Raw genomic sequence first — 17182 nt, 5'->3', positions numbered from 1 at the left:
CAGTCCTCCTCGGAACTCAGTCGAGAACGCATGTGTCATCGCCAGCGAAAATAGTGACGAACAACATAAAAAATCGTTTTTTTTATTCATTTAATACAACCGTGAAGTGACTTGATAATAAAACTTGGAGTTTGGATTTTCCTTCTGTGAGTATTAAAATTTAATTTGTTATTGGTAATTAATACAGCCTTGAGGCTTCGATTCGAAAGGCGAGTGAAGTCGGGCGGCGGTATAGTGTTGCAGTTTATTGAGTTAGATGTATCACTTACTAAGTCTATTGCAACAGCCTTGTTTATTAACACTTTTTAGAACACAATTAATACAGGCAGGTAATTTAAAGTAGAAAAGTAGGACATTAGCCTCGTGAAAAAAAAATGTTTATGATCTTTAGCTTATCTGTGCAGTAAGTGTCAAAAGTACAAAGCAAGCCGTTCTAATTAGCATCGTGCAAATATTTTGAAATTTACTTTGATTTTAAAATTAATATCCGAGCTTTTGGTTCGCGTTTCCCTCTAAATATAAATTACCCAATTAAATATTGAACCATTAAACCACATGACATACGTAAAAAAAGTCAAATGTTTAATTATGATAATCTGTAAAAGAGCTTATTCGTATCTGCCTTTTGGAAAAAATTATTTTCAATCTTATACAAGAAAACGACGTTTTTTCCTTTAGTACCTTATCATATGTCAGTTTGGTTGGTTGGTAATTGAATTTACCAATCACAATAGTTTTATCTACATCTCTATAACCTTGTTTTCATTTGGACGTTCACAATTACTGCTTGTTTGCCAATTTATCCTTAAAAATGTTCCTTGAATTGTTTTCCGACTTAGCAGGGTAATATAGTTCGAAAGTATGTAAGTTTTTATAAATTCGGACTTGTATGTGAAGAAGAGCCATTGTAAGCGCCTTCATCTTAAACAACTGAACCGATTTTAACGATTGAGGTGTATTTTTTTTTCTCGAATGTCAGGTTCATTTCTCAGTCATATTGAAGGATTTTTTTTAGACAATTAACAGATACATAGGGTTATTTCATATTGCTGTTGATCTTATTACTTATCTATAACCTAATTGTATATATTTTATAACAGATTGTTATCTTTATACCAAAAGAATTACTGTAGTTACTTTGCCATTAAAGTAATTATTACTTTTTAAAACACTTAAGAAATCATTATGCAACAAAAACTTAAGTGTTTTCGGTCAGGTTATGCAAAAAAGGAACTCGCTGTAAAAACGATTTGTTCACGGACTGGTTTTTTTACAATAAAAATTCAAAAGTAACAACTTTTTTGCTCAATTTTATCCACCTGTCGAAAATTTTACGAACGCGGACATAACTATAGGTCTTAAATTTATATCACATCTTTTATTTTAGACTTTCTCAAATAATATCGAATGTTCTTAAAAATAATAAGAATTTTATATGAAATAAATTTTTAATTTATTCGTAATATTATTATTTATAGAATCAATTTAATTTTAATGTAGTGTTATTTAAAAAGAAACATCCTGTATACTCTTAAACTCAGGCCCAATCCAACATCCAATTTAATAGGCGATAGGACAGGCGACAAATTAATTTACAGGCTTAAACGGTTCCTACAGGCGATGCTATTCAATTTGATAAAGTCCTTTTTATTTGAGTCAAAAATTTAAACTTGAAAAACTTTTATTTCGATCAGTTAAACTATTTGTGGGAATATTCAACAAAATTGTATTTTTATTTTGTAATAAGAGAAAGGGTAGAAGTAATTTATTTTAAATTGTTATATAAAAAAGGTCGCAGGGTTTACCAATTACGTCTTAACTTCAAGACCTACGGGTATAAGGTTTTATTTATCAATCCAGAAATTTTCCCAGCCTATTGTAGCAATTACTAACAGCCTTTGTTAAGTTTGCAGCGTGTTCTCAACAAGTAACAAACTTAAGTTCAAGTTAATTTCAACTCATTCATTTATTTATTTACCTATTTTAATACGCTATAAAACAAATTGTTCAGATTTAGATTACTTATAATTAAGTTTTTACCTTGAATTAAAAATGATAACTAACACAAGAATGTATTATAGAAGTTATTTTATACAAAGTAGACAGAAATATTAAGTCTGTTGTTCTCTGTAACCCTAAGGCCATCGAACACAAAGATACGTAGATTTTCGAAATTAATATTGTACGATTGCTTCTAGAGAATCGCGTTGCGCGCGCTCCGTACACACAACGTCGAATCGTCGACGCGCGTCGTCTTTTCAGGACAGATTACATGTCAAGTGTGTAGTGCTCTGCCATCTTGAAAATCGCAGCAACTTTTCTATTAACGATCTTGACAAAAAGGTTGAAAGCGACGGACTTTGGCGATTACAGATAGAAATAACAGCAACGCGTGCTGTGTACAGACCTCTATGATATTGTATTGCTTAAGGCGCTTAGCGACTAAATTTATCGGGTTTCGAAGATTTACGTTACCTTACATATGTACGATGGGTCTAAATTACAAGACATTTGCCAAATAATACTTGACATAATATCAAATTTTCTGTAGTATTTTGCTAAAAACGGAAAAAATATGACCTTCTGACTGACCCTGAAGAGTTGACACATTTTGTTTAAGTAACTGACAATGCTATTATATATTTCTGTGTTTATAACCGACAAGGATATCTGACCTAGTGGGTAATAACTGCTCACTTACGCCCCCCTTGCAATGTCAAAATGTGTAACAAGGTCATTTTTGTACTGTAGCTCACGTGTCATGTTTTTTTTTTTATGCCCATATAGGTTTTTCATATTTTCTTACAGAACTAACCGCGAAAGCAGCGCCTCTCTCACAGTGACAAATATCTTTGTTTACTTTTACGCTACGATCAGACATGACTTTTCAAGTGTGCATTATTAGTTTAAAAAATTATTTTGATTCCCTAACTTAGTACTGGGATACGGAGCTTAAAAAAACATTGTAAGTTATGTATCTATGTCAACACCATTACTTAATATTATGTTATTGCGTGGTTGACTCCTTGCCAATTTTACATCAAAATAATACTTGCGTCATACTTAACATTAGATTGAACAACTAAACGTTTGTATGTAAGTAAGTGTGTAAGTTTGATATTTAATACATCACTAACATGATAAAAAATAAACAAATAAATTAAATAGTTTATAGTACGAATAAGAAATAATGAAAATCGCGGTCATTTGCAAAGCTAATCGTTGGACACCAAAATCTATGTATAAAACATATTGTCGTCCCTCTCATTACTTTTGACAAAACAGAGATAACAATATGTTTTATACAGCTGACCAAAAGTCTTAGAAAATGATAAGTCAATTAATGGTATTTTAATAACCATTAATAATAATCTAAGTGTAGCAGTAAAACTAATAGTTTTATTTTGTTGTTACTGTGCTGCTAAAATTATATACTGTATTCGCATGTAACATCTAAAAAATTATATAAAAGATAAAACAATAAATAATTGTATTTAAAACTCCATAGTTCTCTTCTAATAAGTTTAAGTTACGCGTGCTTAATGCATACTTAGCTACGTATTAGTTGTATTCTCGGCACGTCGTCTGACTCAGTTGCTTGACACCTGACCTAAGGAACGATCATTGCCAATGTCTGACGTCTGCACTAACGTTAGCCTCGCGTTTAGTTCTTAGCGAATAAATATTATGGAAACATGGCTTTCATAATATTTATATTGTTTAAATAGTTTTTAATAAAATTAACTTATACACACTTAGAATCTCTATGATTAGGTATAACATCTGAAAGAACTGAATCTCTGACAAAAAATTGTTGATACTCTTCGTTGTATTTCGGTATATTTCGCATTTAACTACTAATTGATGAAATGAAATAATATCTTTCAATATTTAGATGTATTACGTATAATTGAATGATTTGTTAAGTACGATCACAGATATTAAGTTACGTCACAACTTGATTTAGTTTAGAATGGACTGTAAATATGGAATAGAACATTAGTTAGACAGAATAGGAGATGTGGGATTCAGTTATGTAATTCCAATCTGTTATAAACTGTTGTAGACTTGCTCGTAACGGTGGATGCAGTCTGCTTCTTGTGGCATTACTATCTTACACATTGCGCAAAGATCTGTTCTAAACGTAATATTAGTTCTCGTTCCCTCTATAACTACTATGTTAGTTTTCGATCGTTAGTAAAAAAACGTTTTTTCATTTTTTTAATCTTTTATAGTTAAAGGAGTTTGTGTATTAATGCCCATTATTTATTTGCATATCAAGTAGCAATAATAATTATTATAATTTACTGCTTGTTCTTTTGTCTTCCATAAAAAGGTGACAGATTAAAAAAACTGAGAGATGACAGATAACCATAAAGTCGAGTTCAGAGACAAAAGTAATTGCGTTGTTTGTTTGTGATTGAGTTTGTTGAGTCTCCGGTAAAGTGGCGGATACCGCGTGGCGTTGCTGACGCTACCTGAATGTTAATGGAACGGAAACGAAGTACAACAGAGGTTTCAATCGCTCAACCAATTAACTAACGCATTTGTGTATAATGTTCTTAGTTACTTTGGTTTAATTTCGACTTATCGTTAACAAAATGGCGCGTGCAATTAAATTGTCACTCATCTTTATTTTTATTTTTTATTTAACGAACAATAATTCGTTGGTGTAAATAAAAATTTCGTAATATGTCAACCAATCTTTTGTGAATCGGCTGCTGTGTAATTTACTATATCAAAATATTAATTTAACTAGAATAATTACTTTATAATCATGAACTATCACTAATATGGTTTGGAAATCCTAGACTGTTATTTATAGAGTTTGTTTTCTTTTACGTACATTATACATTAGGTAATGACATACTTTTAAAATAAATTCTTACATAATAAAATTTTAATATGTCCTATTGAGAGAAGGAATTTTTTCCTGACTTTCTTAAATTTACTTCAACCGCATTATGGTAAATTGTTGAAGTGAAAAGAAAGATGAAAATTAAAATATTCACGTAAAACAATAACAAGGCTAAGCAAATTTGTTTAACTACGAGGATGGCAACTTATTAAAGCCGTATTATAATGAAAACAAAAACCTTTTGTTTACATTTTCATATAACTTTATATCCATAATTAGATCTTGAGTATAATTTTACATAGATTTAACTCAGGTGTTGTTTAATACAACAATAATTATCGTGCTTCGTCGGTAGGTATCGGACGATAAAATTATGTCACAGAAATCACAAAAATTTTTACATAGATAAATATAGGATAAGCTGCAGTAAGTATTTACAGTAAAATATTTGAAATTGTAGTAAGTTGATTAGTGAACTCGTTTAAACCCATATAAAAACGATCGATGAGCTTATTTTATCAACGTTCACAATAAAGGAACGAGAGCCCGACTAAAATTGCTTGAAAATCACTTTATGTTTCTAATAGGAGAGGCGGGTTAACTTCCGTATTCGCAATCTTTTACCTTTTAATATTTAACATTTGATACTAAGAACTAGTAATTTGATCAAGTGCTCGGAAATTTTATTAAATTACGATAAAACATGAACAAAGTGATGCGATATTTCTCGGAATCATTATTGCCGTGACGCGATGTCCTCACAAGTAAGACGATACTTGTCAGCTCAAATGACTTGTGCTGACAAGCTCTTTGTCTATAAATGCTGTGTCCTTTCTTGATTAAATGACATCATCTTATATTGAAGAACTTAAATTGTTGTTTATGAAATATGATATTCTATAGAACGCGGATATGCAGCCGTCCTAGCCTTATTAGGAGCTCGTGCGCGAAATTAGTTTCGGCCCCTAATAGAAACACATCTATTGACTAGCGCCCTGTAATCCTTAAGTTTGATATTAAATCCTGAAAAGTTGTGGGCTATTTAAAGTAATGTATTTTGACAGTCATTACAACACCCAGTTTATTGGATTCTATTTTAAAAAAAATATCTGAGTAAATTTTATTTTATTTTGTAAACTCGTTTACACTTCGGCACACTTCAAATTACATAATATATTCAGGTCTTTCTTCGAATCGACAGTAATACTTAAATGCCGATAAATGTGTTAAAGATCTGTTATTTTGATAGTAAAGTTTTGTAATGGAGACTTGTATTGTAATAATTATTTGTATTTGGAAAGTGTAGTGTTAAGAGTATCAAAGTGTTTGTGTATTGTACGTTACGGATTTGCTGCGGGTTTAATAAGTGGGAGATGTTCGGAACCGGTCGCCGGTCGGCCTGGTGTTTGCACAACCAACGACACAGTGACGGACTTGTTCATAAATAAATCAGGTAAACATTACTTAAATTCTATAATGACAAAATAAAATTCAATTACATTTATTTATAATCCTTAGAATTAATTTAAAACATTTCACGGTTGCACTTCTTTTATGTAACGAAATGTGAACAGCTAAATATTACACAGGACTACTGCTATGCTACACTTATATGTCCTAACTTTTCTCTTAACAGAAGACTGAGAGATAATAAGAGAGTAGTGTGATGTAGTTTTCTATAATTTTCACTATTTACATTTATATACCTAGTGATTATATCCTGTGTTTTCAATGTCGATACACTTGTACAAAAATATAAATAATAAGTTTTTGTACACATTGTGCAGTTGAAGTATACAAACGAGTACGTCCCCGCAATGCAGTCTTGTATCTCGGACACAGTTGTTTGCTGCGAGTGCTTTGTGCTTAGTGTTATTAGAAAACTTTTGCTTTGGATTTGTTACAACACAACGTGTTCCAATTCACCCGAACAATTTGATTGTTGTTCTGCATTTAAACGGTTAAGGTTTTGTAGAATGATTTCTAAAGTTAACTTTGATTCATAGGATTTGTTTATTGTTTGTATTAAAAATATTGTTAACAAGTTATCGAATGCAGTAAAAAAACAATCATATTATGAAACTAGTCTATTTAAAGCTTGATATAAAATTTCAAAGACTGTAAGCTCCAATCGATTTCCCCTTTCCAATGCAAAAAAAACAATCTTATAAATGGCACCTTCAGATAATTTATAAAAGCCAGTCAAGGAAAAGAAAACTTATAAATAATACATACATCGTGCACTGTTAGGTTTTTATTTTCAATTTACCGGTTTTGAACGCAACGCTTTTCCGCAAAGAGTTTGCCAGTAAAACAAGATGGACGCCATTTTATAAATGCTTAATTAATAACAAAATGTATTCCGATCGAAGCTCAAGGAGCTTTCAAATTGTTTTATTTTTCTTGAGCTTGTTAAATAACCGGTATTTCGGACGTAATTATTTATTTTATTCCACATGTAGACATTAAATTCATTTAATATTTGATTAAATATACATTATATATAAGACATATTCTGTGCTATTTAATATGACTCGATTAATGTTTTTACAATTCTAATAATTTCCTCCAGCTAAATTAATATTTCGAGCATTAATAATTATTTAAATATATTTTATTTTTGCTATTTTTTCCCCGAAATGGTTGTCGCGTGTGTTTTTTTTTTTGAAATATACAAAGTTAAAGGTTATGTTAGGATTACACAAATATTGCAATTATCGTATAAGGTAATTCTGAATAAATAATAACCAAACTTGTATAAAGGTTGTTGTTCAATATATTCATAAGCTTGCGGTTTCGAGCCAGTAAACTGGTTTTGAGTCACCGTGTTGAATATGGTCTTTAACCTGTACGTTTGCGTTCGATTTGTTCAAGTTTTAGTTGCAGTGGAAAACGAAAACGTGTCGATTGGGCCATGCGACTTGGGTGACACTGACTCCGGTGAGTCATACTTGCATACTACAGATGCAAGTTGTCTAGGCGGTTAAGTAGGGTAACACTGTATCTATCAAATATTATACAAACATATATTTAATTGTACGGAGGTTGTTTATACCACAAGGCAACGACTAATGCGTATAATAAATAGATATAATAAATTCTGTTACATTATATTTTTATAAGAACGAGAATTTGATAACAAATGAATCCTTACTTATGCTTCCCAATTTATTTTTTGTTAATATATTGACACACAAATTTCAACTCCAAGTAAAAAAACGTGAACCTCAAATATTAAGTACAATAGGAAAAAGCCGTCAGAAAACTTTTATTATAGTGTAAAAAGTTCCATCTCTCATATCTTGATAAATGGCAACACTACATGACGCATTTTCCTCGTTGTATGAATCAGGAGCGCGGTCTTGAGAACGTTTCGCGCCTTTTTCTATTTGTAAATAGTTTGAAAGCTCCGAGACTGCAATTAAAAGGTCTAGACGTTCTAAAATGGTATACTGTGTGGTATTTAAAGATGAAAATAAGTATGAAATTGCCGGTCGTTCATTCTCACCGTGTAAATACTGGGTGGTTGATGACTCTTTTTATAATTTTTTTGCATAAATGCATTGTAATTTATTACGTTTAAAGATAATTTCAATTACTACAATCGTAAATTCTGGATATTGCATCTTATGCGCTGGTTATAAAGCATATTTTTGTGTTTATATAGGCCTGTAAAACTCATAGAGTATTTGCCCGGGTCGCTGTGGTGGCAATAAAAAAGGACAAGCCGCTAGGAAATTGACACGTGGATACGCCCCTGCACACTTGACCTATTTCTCATATGAATATCTGTAGCTCAGTAAAACAATCGTGCATAAATGTACATATAGCTAATGGAAGGGGATCTGTCATTTTGCTGTTTACCATATATATCAATTGAGAATGTTTGATATATTTTTTTAAATATATTGATATCAAAAAATGTAAAAATTTATATTAAAAAACATTCTACAAAAAAAATTAGGTGAAGACAACTTAAATGATGACAACGTACTGTTTAAAGTGTTTTATTAGTTACTAGCGACCCGCCCCGGCTTCGCACGGGTGCAATGCAAAATATACCTACTACAGAATGTCCTTATACACAACGTTCACAGCGTTCACATTAGAAACCTTTAAATTTATCAGTGTTTCTCTACTATATTATGCATTTATTATACATACAAACCTTCCTTAAGAATCACTCTATCTATTAAAAAAAACCGCGTCAAAATCCGTTGCGTAGTTTTAAAGATCTAAGCATACATACGGACATACAGCGAAAGCGACTTTGTTTTATACTATGTATTGAAACCTAAGGCGGTAAATTGTTTGATGGATTTATTTTTTAAACTAAATTACATCTAGTGGTTTTATATGATTGTGTTTTTATATAATTTTGCGACACATGAAGGTTGCCGGTGTTTGGTTGAGAGCAAATTTTGATGTTCAGTGTACCGTGACTAAGCATCGAGTAGCTACTGAGCGAAAGAGAGGGGTAATATTGGAGGTCATGAAACGTAAATAAATATACAGCCTCAAGGCTTCACGAAAAATAAACTGATAAAAATCAAAATGATTAAGTTACAAGTAACTTTTACGGTAATTTTAAATGTTAATAAATATATTTAAGTTTATTTTATTTAAAGTTATTATATTTACTTGCTTACCTTTTCATTTATCAGTATTAATCAAATTACTTATACTTTGCAGGTATCTCATATAAAAACTGATTTAATTATTCACGAACTCATTTTATTTTAGAACTTCTTACGACGCTTTACACAACTAAGTTTATTGATATGCGAAATTCAACTGACTTACGATCGGACGATAATTTCCCCTAACCCTTACCAATAAGAAAGTAATTTGGCAATTTTTCTAATCTAAATATTGCCAACTTATCTCAGTTTGTAATCGCAAGGCAGGCGGTGCATACGAGATGGTCCGTAGTAACACGACCCTCGTGAAATGCTAATGCAAGTGTGCCGCTCCGATTTCCACAGCAATCGATACGACATCTATCGGACAGCTTGGACTATCGGGTTGCTACACTGAGAATGTTCCGATCCTTTAATCTCGTTTTCTAATTTATCAAATATCGAAATAGTCGTCTCTACCAATGAGATGTAGACAATTAAATTGTTTAAAATTTCGGACCCGTCGGGGGTCTATGTTCTGGGCGAGTGTTTATTTTGAGGACTTCGCGGTTGCATCGCGTCTCGCACTGATGTAGACAATTATCTAACTAAAGAAACAAGGAAATAAAAAGTATGTTTTTAAAGTCAAGGATATACTATCGCTGTTAGGAATAGATCTTAGAACAACACTTTGTTAATTATGTAAGTTATCACTGTACGTCCGCACTGAGGGGCTCGGAGCTTACACTAAGTTAGGGGTGACATAGTCAACCATGCTGGCCCGGTGCTGTTTTTTTTTTTATAAGAAAAGGGGGCAAACGAGCAGCGGGAACACCAAGGTGCTCATCGACGCCCATGGACATCTGCAATACTAGAGGAATCGCAGATGCGTTGCCGGCCTTTCGGTTGGTTGACTTCACACTGTTAGAACGTCGGAAATGTCTATATGCGAATCGAACATCGAAAGAACACATTGGTACGTGGCGGTATTCGAACCCAGGAACTGCAGATTACAGATCAAGTGCTTATACCTTGAGTCACTGACGCTCTTGTCGCGCGTTGGTAGTAATAAAACAAAAAAAATATTCTATAAAACAAAATGGATCGTAAGTCTATGTAAAAGATGCATGTTAAAGTACACTAACTGTTCCGCTATACTAATACGACGGGCTGAGTCGTCTCTGCGCGCTTTTCCGGGATCAATGAATAATTTATGCATTATTTATACTTCAATTGTTATACAACTGTAAAGTTGTATTTCATATCGCTGCACTAGACGTCGAGAAAAAGTTACGGAAGACTTCCATGTTTCTATGACTTTCCAAGCTCTTTATTCATTGTTGATTAGTTAATTCATGAATATGGACGGCTATCTCAGAGACTTATGCTGTTCCTCTTAAAAAGAATTCGACTAATAAAGTTGACACAGTTCAATGAAATTTGTAGTTCGTTATTCAGCTTTAATTTTTTCGTCATAAAACAAACTTAACATTTAATTTGCAGACTGTACACAAAAAATTATCGATTTGCGCGAGGTCATTGCTTTCTTATTGGTCAGTTGACGGTCTACCGACTACCAACTATTTTCAGTTCGGCAAGACGCGCTCGACCGGCAAGAACACTAACGTTCCCACAATCACTGACCACACGTCATTTACTGTGCTTTTCCACTGTACAATAATTTATAAAAAAATGGTGTCATCCCTATACTAATCCATTGTAGAATTATAAATTACATTGTTCTCAATAATAATAAAAAAATTGAGATCCCGGTGATATTGGCCTGATATTTATACATATATTTTTAAACATACATGACTTTTTACTAAGTAAAGTTCATAAGAAACGGAATCTTTACCACGATTGAGCTTTTTGAGCTCCCAAGAACTTACGACGAACTTTATCAACGACTAGCAGTTGCTTGCAAATTTGTCCGTCATCAAATGTCACCCGTTATAAATTGAAGTATTTTCAAACCAGCTATCAAATTTTTTCACTTTATAATATTAGTATAGATAAAAAAGTGTAATACAAAAAAAATCAGGTACATTTACATATGTAGGTTAGCCTAATCAAATCGTGTTTAAAACCATAGTGACAACAAATTATTATTATTAAAACGTCCATTGTTATTGCCGTGAAAACGTCACCGCAACCCCTGAGAGCCTTATTGTTACAGCCACAACCTTCTTACTTCGTGATAATGAGATGTAATCATTATAATTATGTTTGGACTTTAAGTTCATTGTTGTACTCTTCCCACCGGCTGTCTTTTGTTTGCAGTTTTATTATATTGTCGCCTCTCATTTGTTTTGAGTATTAAACATAATAATTTTTATTACTTTTAAGGTGGGTTCAACTGCAACACAAAATGTGTTGGAACATTTGTATAAAAACATGTTTTATTAATGTCTATTTTTTTATAAATAGAGTTAGAAAAAATTCTAAAATAAATGGAAAAAAGTATGCAGAAACAATTTTTTTAACACTGTATCTATGAATGTCTTAGAAATAGGTTGTGAAAGAAAGCTATAGAATACAGTAATGGAAATTCAACTGTATATGAAGCTATCAAAAATGTGTTGTTAAGCCCAGTGATTGGACAAAAATGAAAAAATATTTTACAAAATAACAATTAAATTGTCATAAAAAAAGTCAAGGTATACTATTCAAGGTTTTGGATCTTTAACAAAAAAAGAACCAAAAATGCAGTTGGTCAGCATTTTTAAAATCTTTAATTGTTTTTTTTTTTTTTTTAATTTAAGTCGAGTCCAATTCAGAAGAAACACTCAAAAGGCGGTGTTAATTTGTTTAATTGACCTTGTTTTGTATTATTCTTTGTTACGAGCAAACGACCTTTGTTAAGAGAACGATAAAAACAACTTTAGGTGTTGAATAAATATTTTAAACATCGTTTAAATGAGGTCAATTTTAATGAAAATTATAATTAAATATTAATAAATCACTAACGTAGGTATGAGTTTTAAAATATTTTTAATTTTTTGCTTTCATTTTATCTACAATTTGTTATTGTGTAACGCAAGAATATAAATGCGAATCGCAAAGAAAAATGTGTCAAATAAACCTGCCTACAAAGTAAATGTTTCGTAATACATAGATTCATTATCTTGCATAAATAGTCAAACTATTGCGACATATGTACATATGCAATGCACTTAAGTAGAATAACATTTTATATACGTAATGAAGTAAAGTGGAGCAGAATTTGTGTACTATTCAAATTTGCAGTTACGCTTATCTATGAATATTTTAAATTCAACCACTACCATTGCAAAGTACTCTAAACATTATTTTATCTACTATTCGGTAAAAATTGAAACACTATTTAAAAAAAAAATGGTAAAGTGACTTATTCTAAAACTATATACATATTTACAATAACATTTCATAAAAACTCAAAAATCCATCGTGATTTTAACACTTCCCGCGTGATTCTCTTCATCTTTTTCTAACAGATAAAAGGCAAAGGTCTTGATGGCCAGTATGCCACCTGCTTTGGCAGAATGTTTAATTCTGCAATCATCAATCTGTGTACCTGTGTCGTAATTATGCATACCACAAACAATCTAGATGACCCAAAAATTATCTGCCCAATTCTTTTGATTTAGGATTTATAGGTTTTATATCGTTGTTAACTATTTTAATTATAATTTCTAATTAATTCTGACTTCAGGGTAACTGGTGATATTTTTAATTTATCAATATTTTCAATTTCTATTTTTCAGTATTTAAGCATAACTAGTTCTACACGTGTTGTAATAAAATCATAGAGATGTGGAAAAATACAAGTAGGTATGTAGATTATTTAACATTTTAAACTTGTTTATTTATGCAATCTGCATTATCCGATATGCACAGAAGAGTACAGTCGTTGCAATAACTGCAGGACTGGAAAAAGTAGAGCACCGTGGTCGGTGGTCGCAATCAAGTCTGCTATTATTCGGCGGCTCGTGACCGACTCGACGTTGGCGGCGGACATCGCACTTGTAATTGTTTGTGGAATTATAGACCTACAGATATAGACAATTTAACATTCGATTATAGCTATTGTTAGTAGAATCGACAAAACGAGTCAAAATGTGCAAAAATACGTGACATATCGAAAGTTATTATTTCCATACATTTTTGATTTTTCGTTTTGCGACTTCGCTTAACAAATGTTACTTTGACTAGCACCCCTGGTTTGACTACGTACTTATATCTCACTCAGATTCGTTAACATACTAAAACAACACTTAACGCCTGAAGCTGTTTATAGAAATGTTAGGTAACGTAGTTCATTAATTTAAAAATCGAAATAATCTAACCCTAACTTAAATTTATTAACATTAAATGAAAAACTTAAGACGTAGAAAATCAAACTTTATTTTAACTGTAGGTTTTCCCGCGTTATTTCACAATTAAACCTCACGAGAACCTTGAACTATTGGCTTAGCCAATGCTTTGATACAATTGCGAAATCTTTTATCATAATATTAATAGTTGCCAGCGACTTCGTTCACGCAGAATAAAAAAAATCTAATAAGAAACATAGCTTAAGTCATCCGGGGATAATGTAGCTTTCCAACAGTGAAATAATTTTTCTAATCGGTTCAGTAGTTTCGAAATCTATTCAATGCTAACAAACAAAAAATTAAATCTGTCCTCTTTAGATTTAAAGTATAGATTGGCAATTTTAGCGCGGTGCTTCTTTATTGGAAGTTGTATAATGAGTTTTTGTATATCTTATCAAGTAACGAGACGAAGTGTTCTTTACAACCTACGAGTATGTTCCTACTCAAGTAGAAAACTTAACCTCTTTTCTCCTGAGTTTAAATAAAATTCATCGTTTGATTAACTCTAATTATTTTGTCTAAAGTATATAATATTGTGTATCTTAATGTATAATTTTCGTTATACATAGACTGGTATTTTATAAAGTGATTTTTAGTACCTCTAGAATCCATCAAAATAACATATTTTCTACACTTGGAAAAGTTGGAATTTGGAGAAAAAGTTTCTAAATTCCCCTTCGTAAAATACATTATACTTTGTATTGTCAGTAAATAATGTTGCCATCAATTTTGTTGATAGAATGCAAATTAAAAACTCTGGCGCCATTCTGCAAAACAAGGTTATTTAGTTTTCAAGTAATTACCGGGCAATATTTAATGCATTTTATTACTTCATTCGACAATATGCTTTAAGTACATCGGAATAATGATCAATATTGTATCAATTTATATTTAATGAAATTCTTATTTGAACCTTCAGCCGACGTCATTTCAGTTCTATATAATTTTATTGTCGAACGCTAAATGTAAGAACTCAATTTGAGGACACTAAAACTGGTTATAATTTACAATTTTCAATTAAAAAATATGGTTATTCTCTCAATAAAATACAAGAAAAGACTGGTGTTGGTTAAAAGCTGAACCGGTATCGAATGATCGATATTTTTTATCTGTCGTAAAACGACTTTAGATAGTAGCAGCAAGACTTCTCTTAAAAATTGCAATGTTGCCATAATTTTCTTTAAAAATAGCTTAATATCATGTAACTATACTGTGATATAACGAACTTACATAAAAAAGTTACCAAAACTGCATTTCAATAAAGTAACAAAAAATAAATATGTATTTAAATTGTCGCTTTGCATTTCTGTCTTGATATTTTGTTGGCAGGTTCTTTTACATTTTACGATCTTAAACTATACCAAAATGACTTAAAATAATAATAACGGGATTTTATAGTAAGGGTGTAAAGGTTTAATTTGTTTTGATTTGGTCAAACTTCTTATTACGTAACTTATAAACAAATATGTATGTATTATAATTAAATATTGTAGTTGTAATTTCAAAGTAATTAAAATTTCCTTGCAAAATTTTTCACTAGAATATTTCTTTTTTGTTCGTTGTATCTGAGAGTTAGGATTTTGTAATTATAATTTTCAAGTACACAAATTGCATAGATAACAAAATAACTGAGTTTTATTTTTATAATAGTTATTTTCATTTGTATGTCTATTGTAATGTTTATAGAAGTTTTGCTATATTTAGACGTAATTGGATTCTGAAGGCGGATGACCGCAGTACAAGGCCTTAGGGAAGGCCTATCTTCAATAGTGCGTAAAATCTGACGACGATGAACCTATTTTTATGCATCTAGTTTTTGAGTATTGATTAGAGCAGACCAATAGTGCATAAGAAAATACTTCCGCATGCATTTTACCAACGATTTCCTATCAAGTCAATGTCAGTTTTTTCAATATCGTATAAAATATTATGCCATATTAAAATACTTAGTGTGCTATTTTTCATAGTTATATAAAAAGAGTTTATTTATTGAAACACTGATTTGCATTACCTATATGTAAGTTTTCGTATGCAATTATTTTTGTATTATAAAACACAATGAGGTTTGTCAGGTTAACGCTAATATCAATTGAGGAATGACCTGAGGAACAAAGCATCTTTATGAATAGTATCCCGGACGTTCTGCTCGGCGCCTCGGTTATAATTCACTCTATTGTTGTTTGCGGCCTTGTTGAGCCTTTCACTCTGCTCTTTGGAAAATGTATCTAAAGTTTTTAAGACTTATTCACTTGTGGGGATCATAAAAGCTCTGATTCTGTTATATTAACTTGTATAACAATATTTAATCTAAGACCTTTTTTAGCTAAGCGACCAGCTGTGTGCAAATGGTCGCGCCGAAATTGCGGTTAGTTGTTTGGTGATAAGGGATCTTATTTAAGTACAAAAAATACTACCAAAGATGAGTCCTGCTGAATTTAGCAGTCTTCACAGTAAAGTATAAAACATTATTTATCATACATTTTTTTTTATTAAGAACCTTTTAATCTGTGGCTAAAATGAAAACAAAGTTCTTATAACTTTGTGATTGTGTAGCACATATAAGGTGATACGACAATTTAACAGTGATCATAAAATTGATAATTTATATTGCATATATTGAAGGACCTTGACTTTCTCTTTAAATTATGAACAATAAAGTTTTTTTGAAAGCTAAAAAAGAATTTTTGAGTGGACTTTTTATACCTTTGTTTTGTGTAGTTGCCGATAAATACATAAGTGAATTAATATTACGAATCGCGATTGATTTAATAATTTGTTGCCTTTTAATAGTATTTGAAGTAAATCCGCAAGAGATTTTAATTGTGGGTACAGTTCTGATGTCAAGAAAAAAATATGAAAACAGAAAGTACCAGAACACAAAATGTCACAGAACAACAAAGAGAGAACTGACAGTATCACGTCTTCTTATTATTTAGTACATTTATAGGTTGGCAACTTCAAAACAAATCGAGAAACTGTCGGCAGTCGGCAGTGATTTATTAGGGATGCGTTTTCGGTTGCGCGTATTAATTACGTCGACCGAGCGATAACCGATTGATAACACTGTTAATTATAAAATCGTTTATTTATTACTTAACAAACACTTAGTTAAATGTAGTCTACACTTCTTTTATGTTTGTTAGGAAGGGAATAAAATAGAAATTCGTAAGATAATATGTGCTAGATAACTTTATCAATATTATTATTAGAATAAGTAAGTGTTAAGGAATACCTGAGCTAATATTATGAGTAAAGTCTCACAATTTTTATATTGTTTATTAAGTTTGTCGTGTTGTTAAATAGGTTTTTTTTATTAAAAAGTCGTGTGCACGAATCTTGCTATGTAGAGA

General features: G+C 31.3%; 1 protein-coding gene across 1 annotated transcript in view; it reads left to right on the top strand.

The window, feature by feature from the left end:
• Window positions 1-17182, top strand: part of LOC106721340 — a 38849-nt gene continuing 21667 nt past the window's right edge. The window contains exon 1 of the mRNA XM_014516261.2: window positions 1-146. The gene's annotated coding sequence lies outside the window, so the exon portion shown is untranslated. The remainder of the gene's footprint in view (window positions 147-17182) is intronic.

This window comes from Papilio machaon, chromosome 6 (assembly GCF_912999745.1).
Source record: "Papilio machaon chromosome 6, ilPapMach1.1, whole genome shotgun sequence".
NCBI classification, from domain to species: Eukaryota; Metazoa; Arthropoda; class Insecta; order Lepidoptera; family Papilionidae; genus Papilio; species Papilio machaon.
Note: the sequence above shows the minus strand (reverse complement) of the source record. Positions and strands in the feature narration are given on the sequence as shown.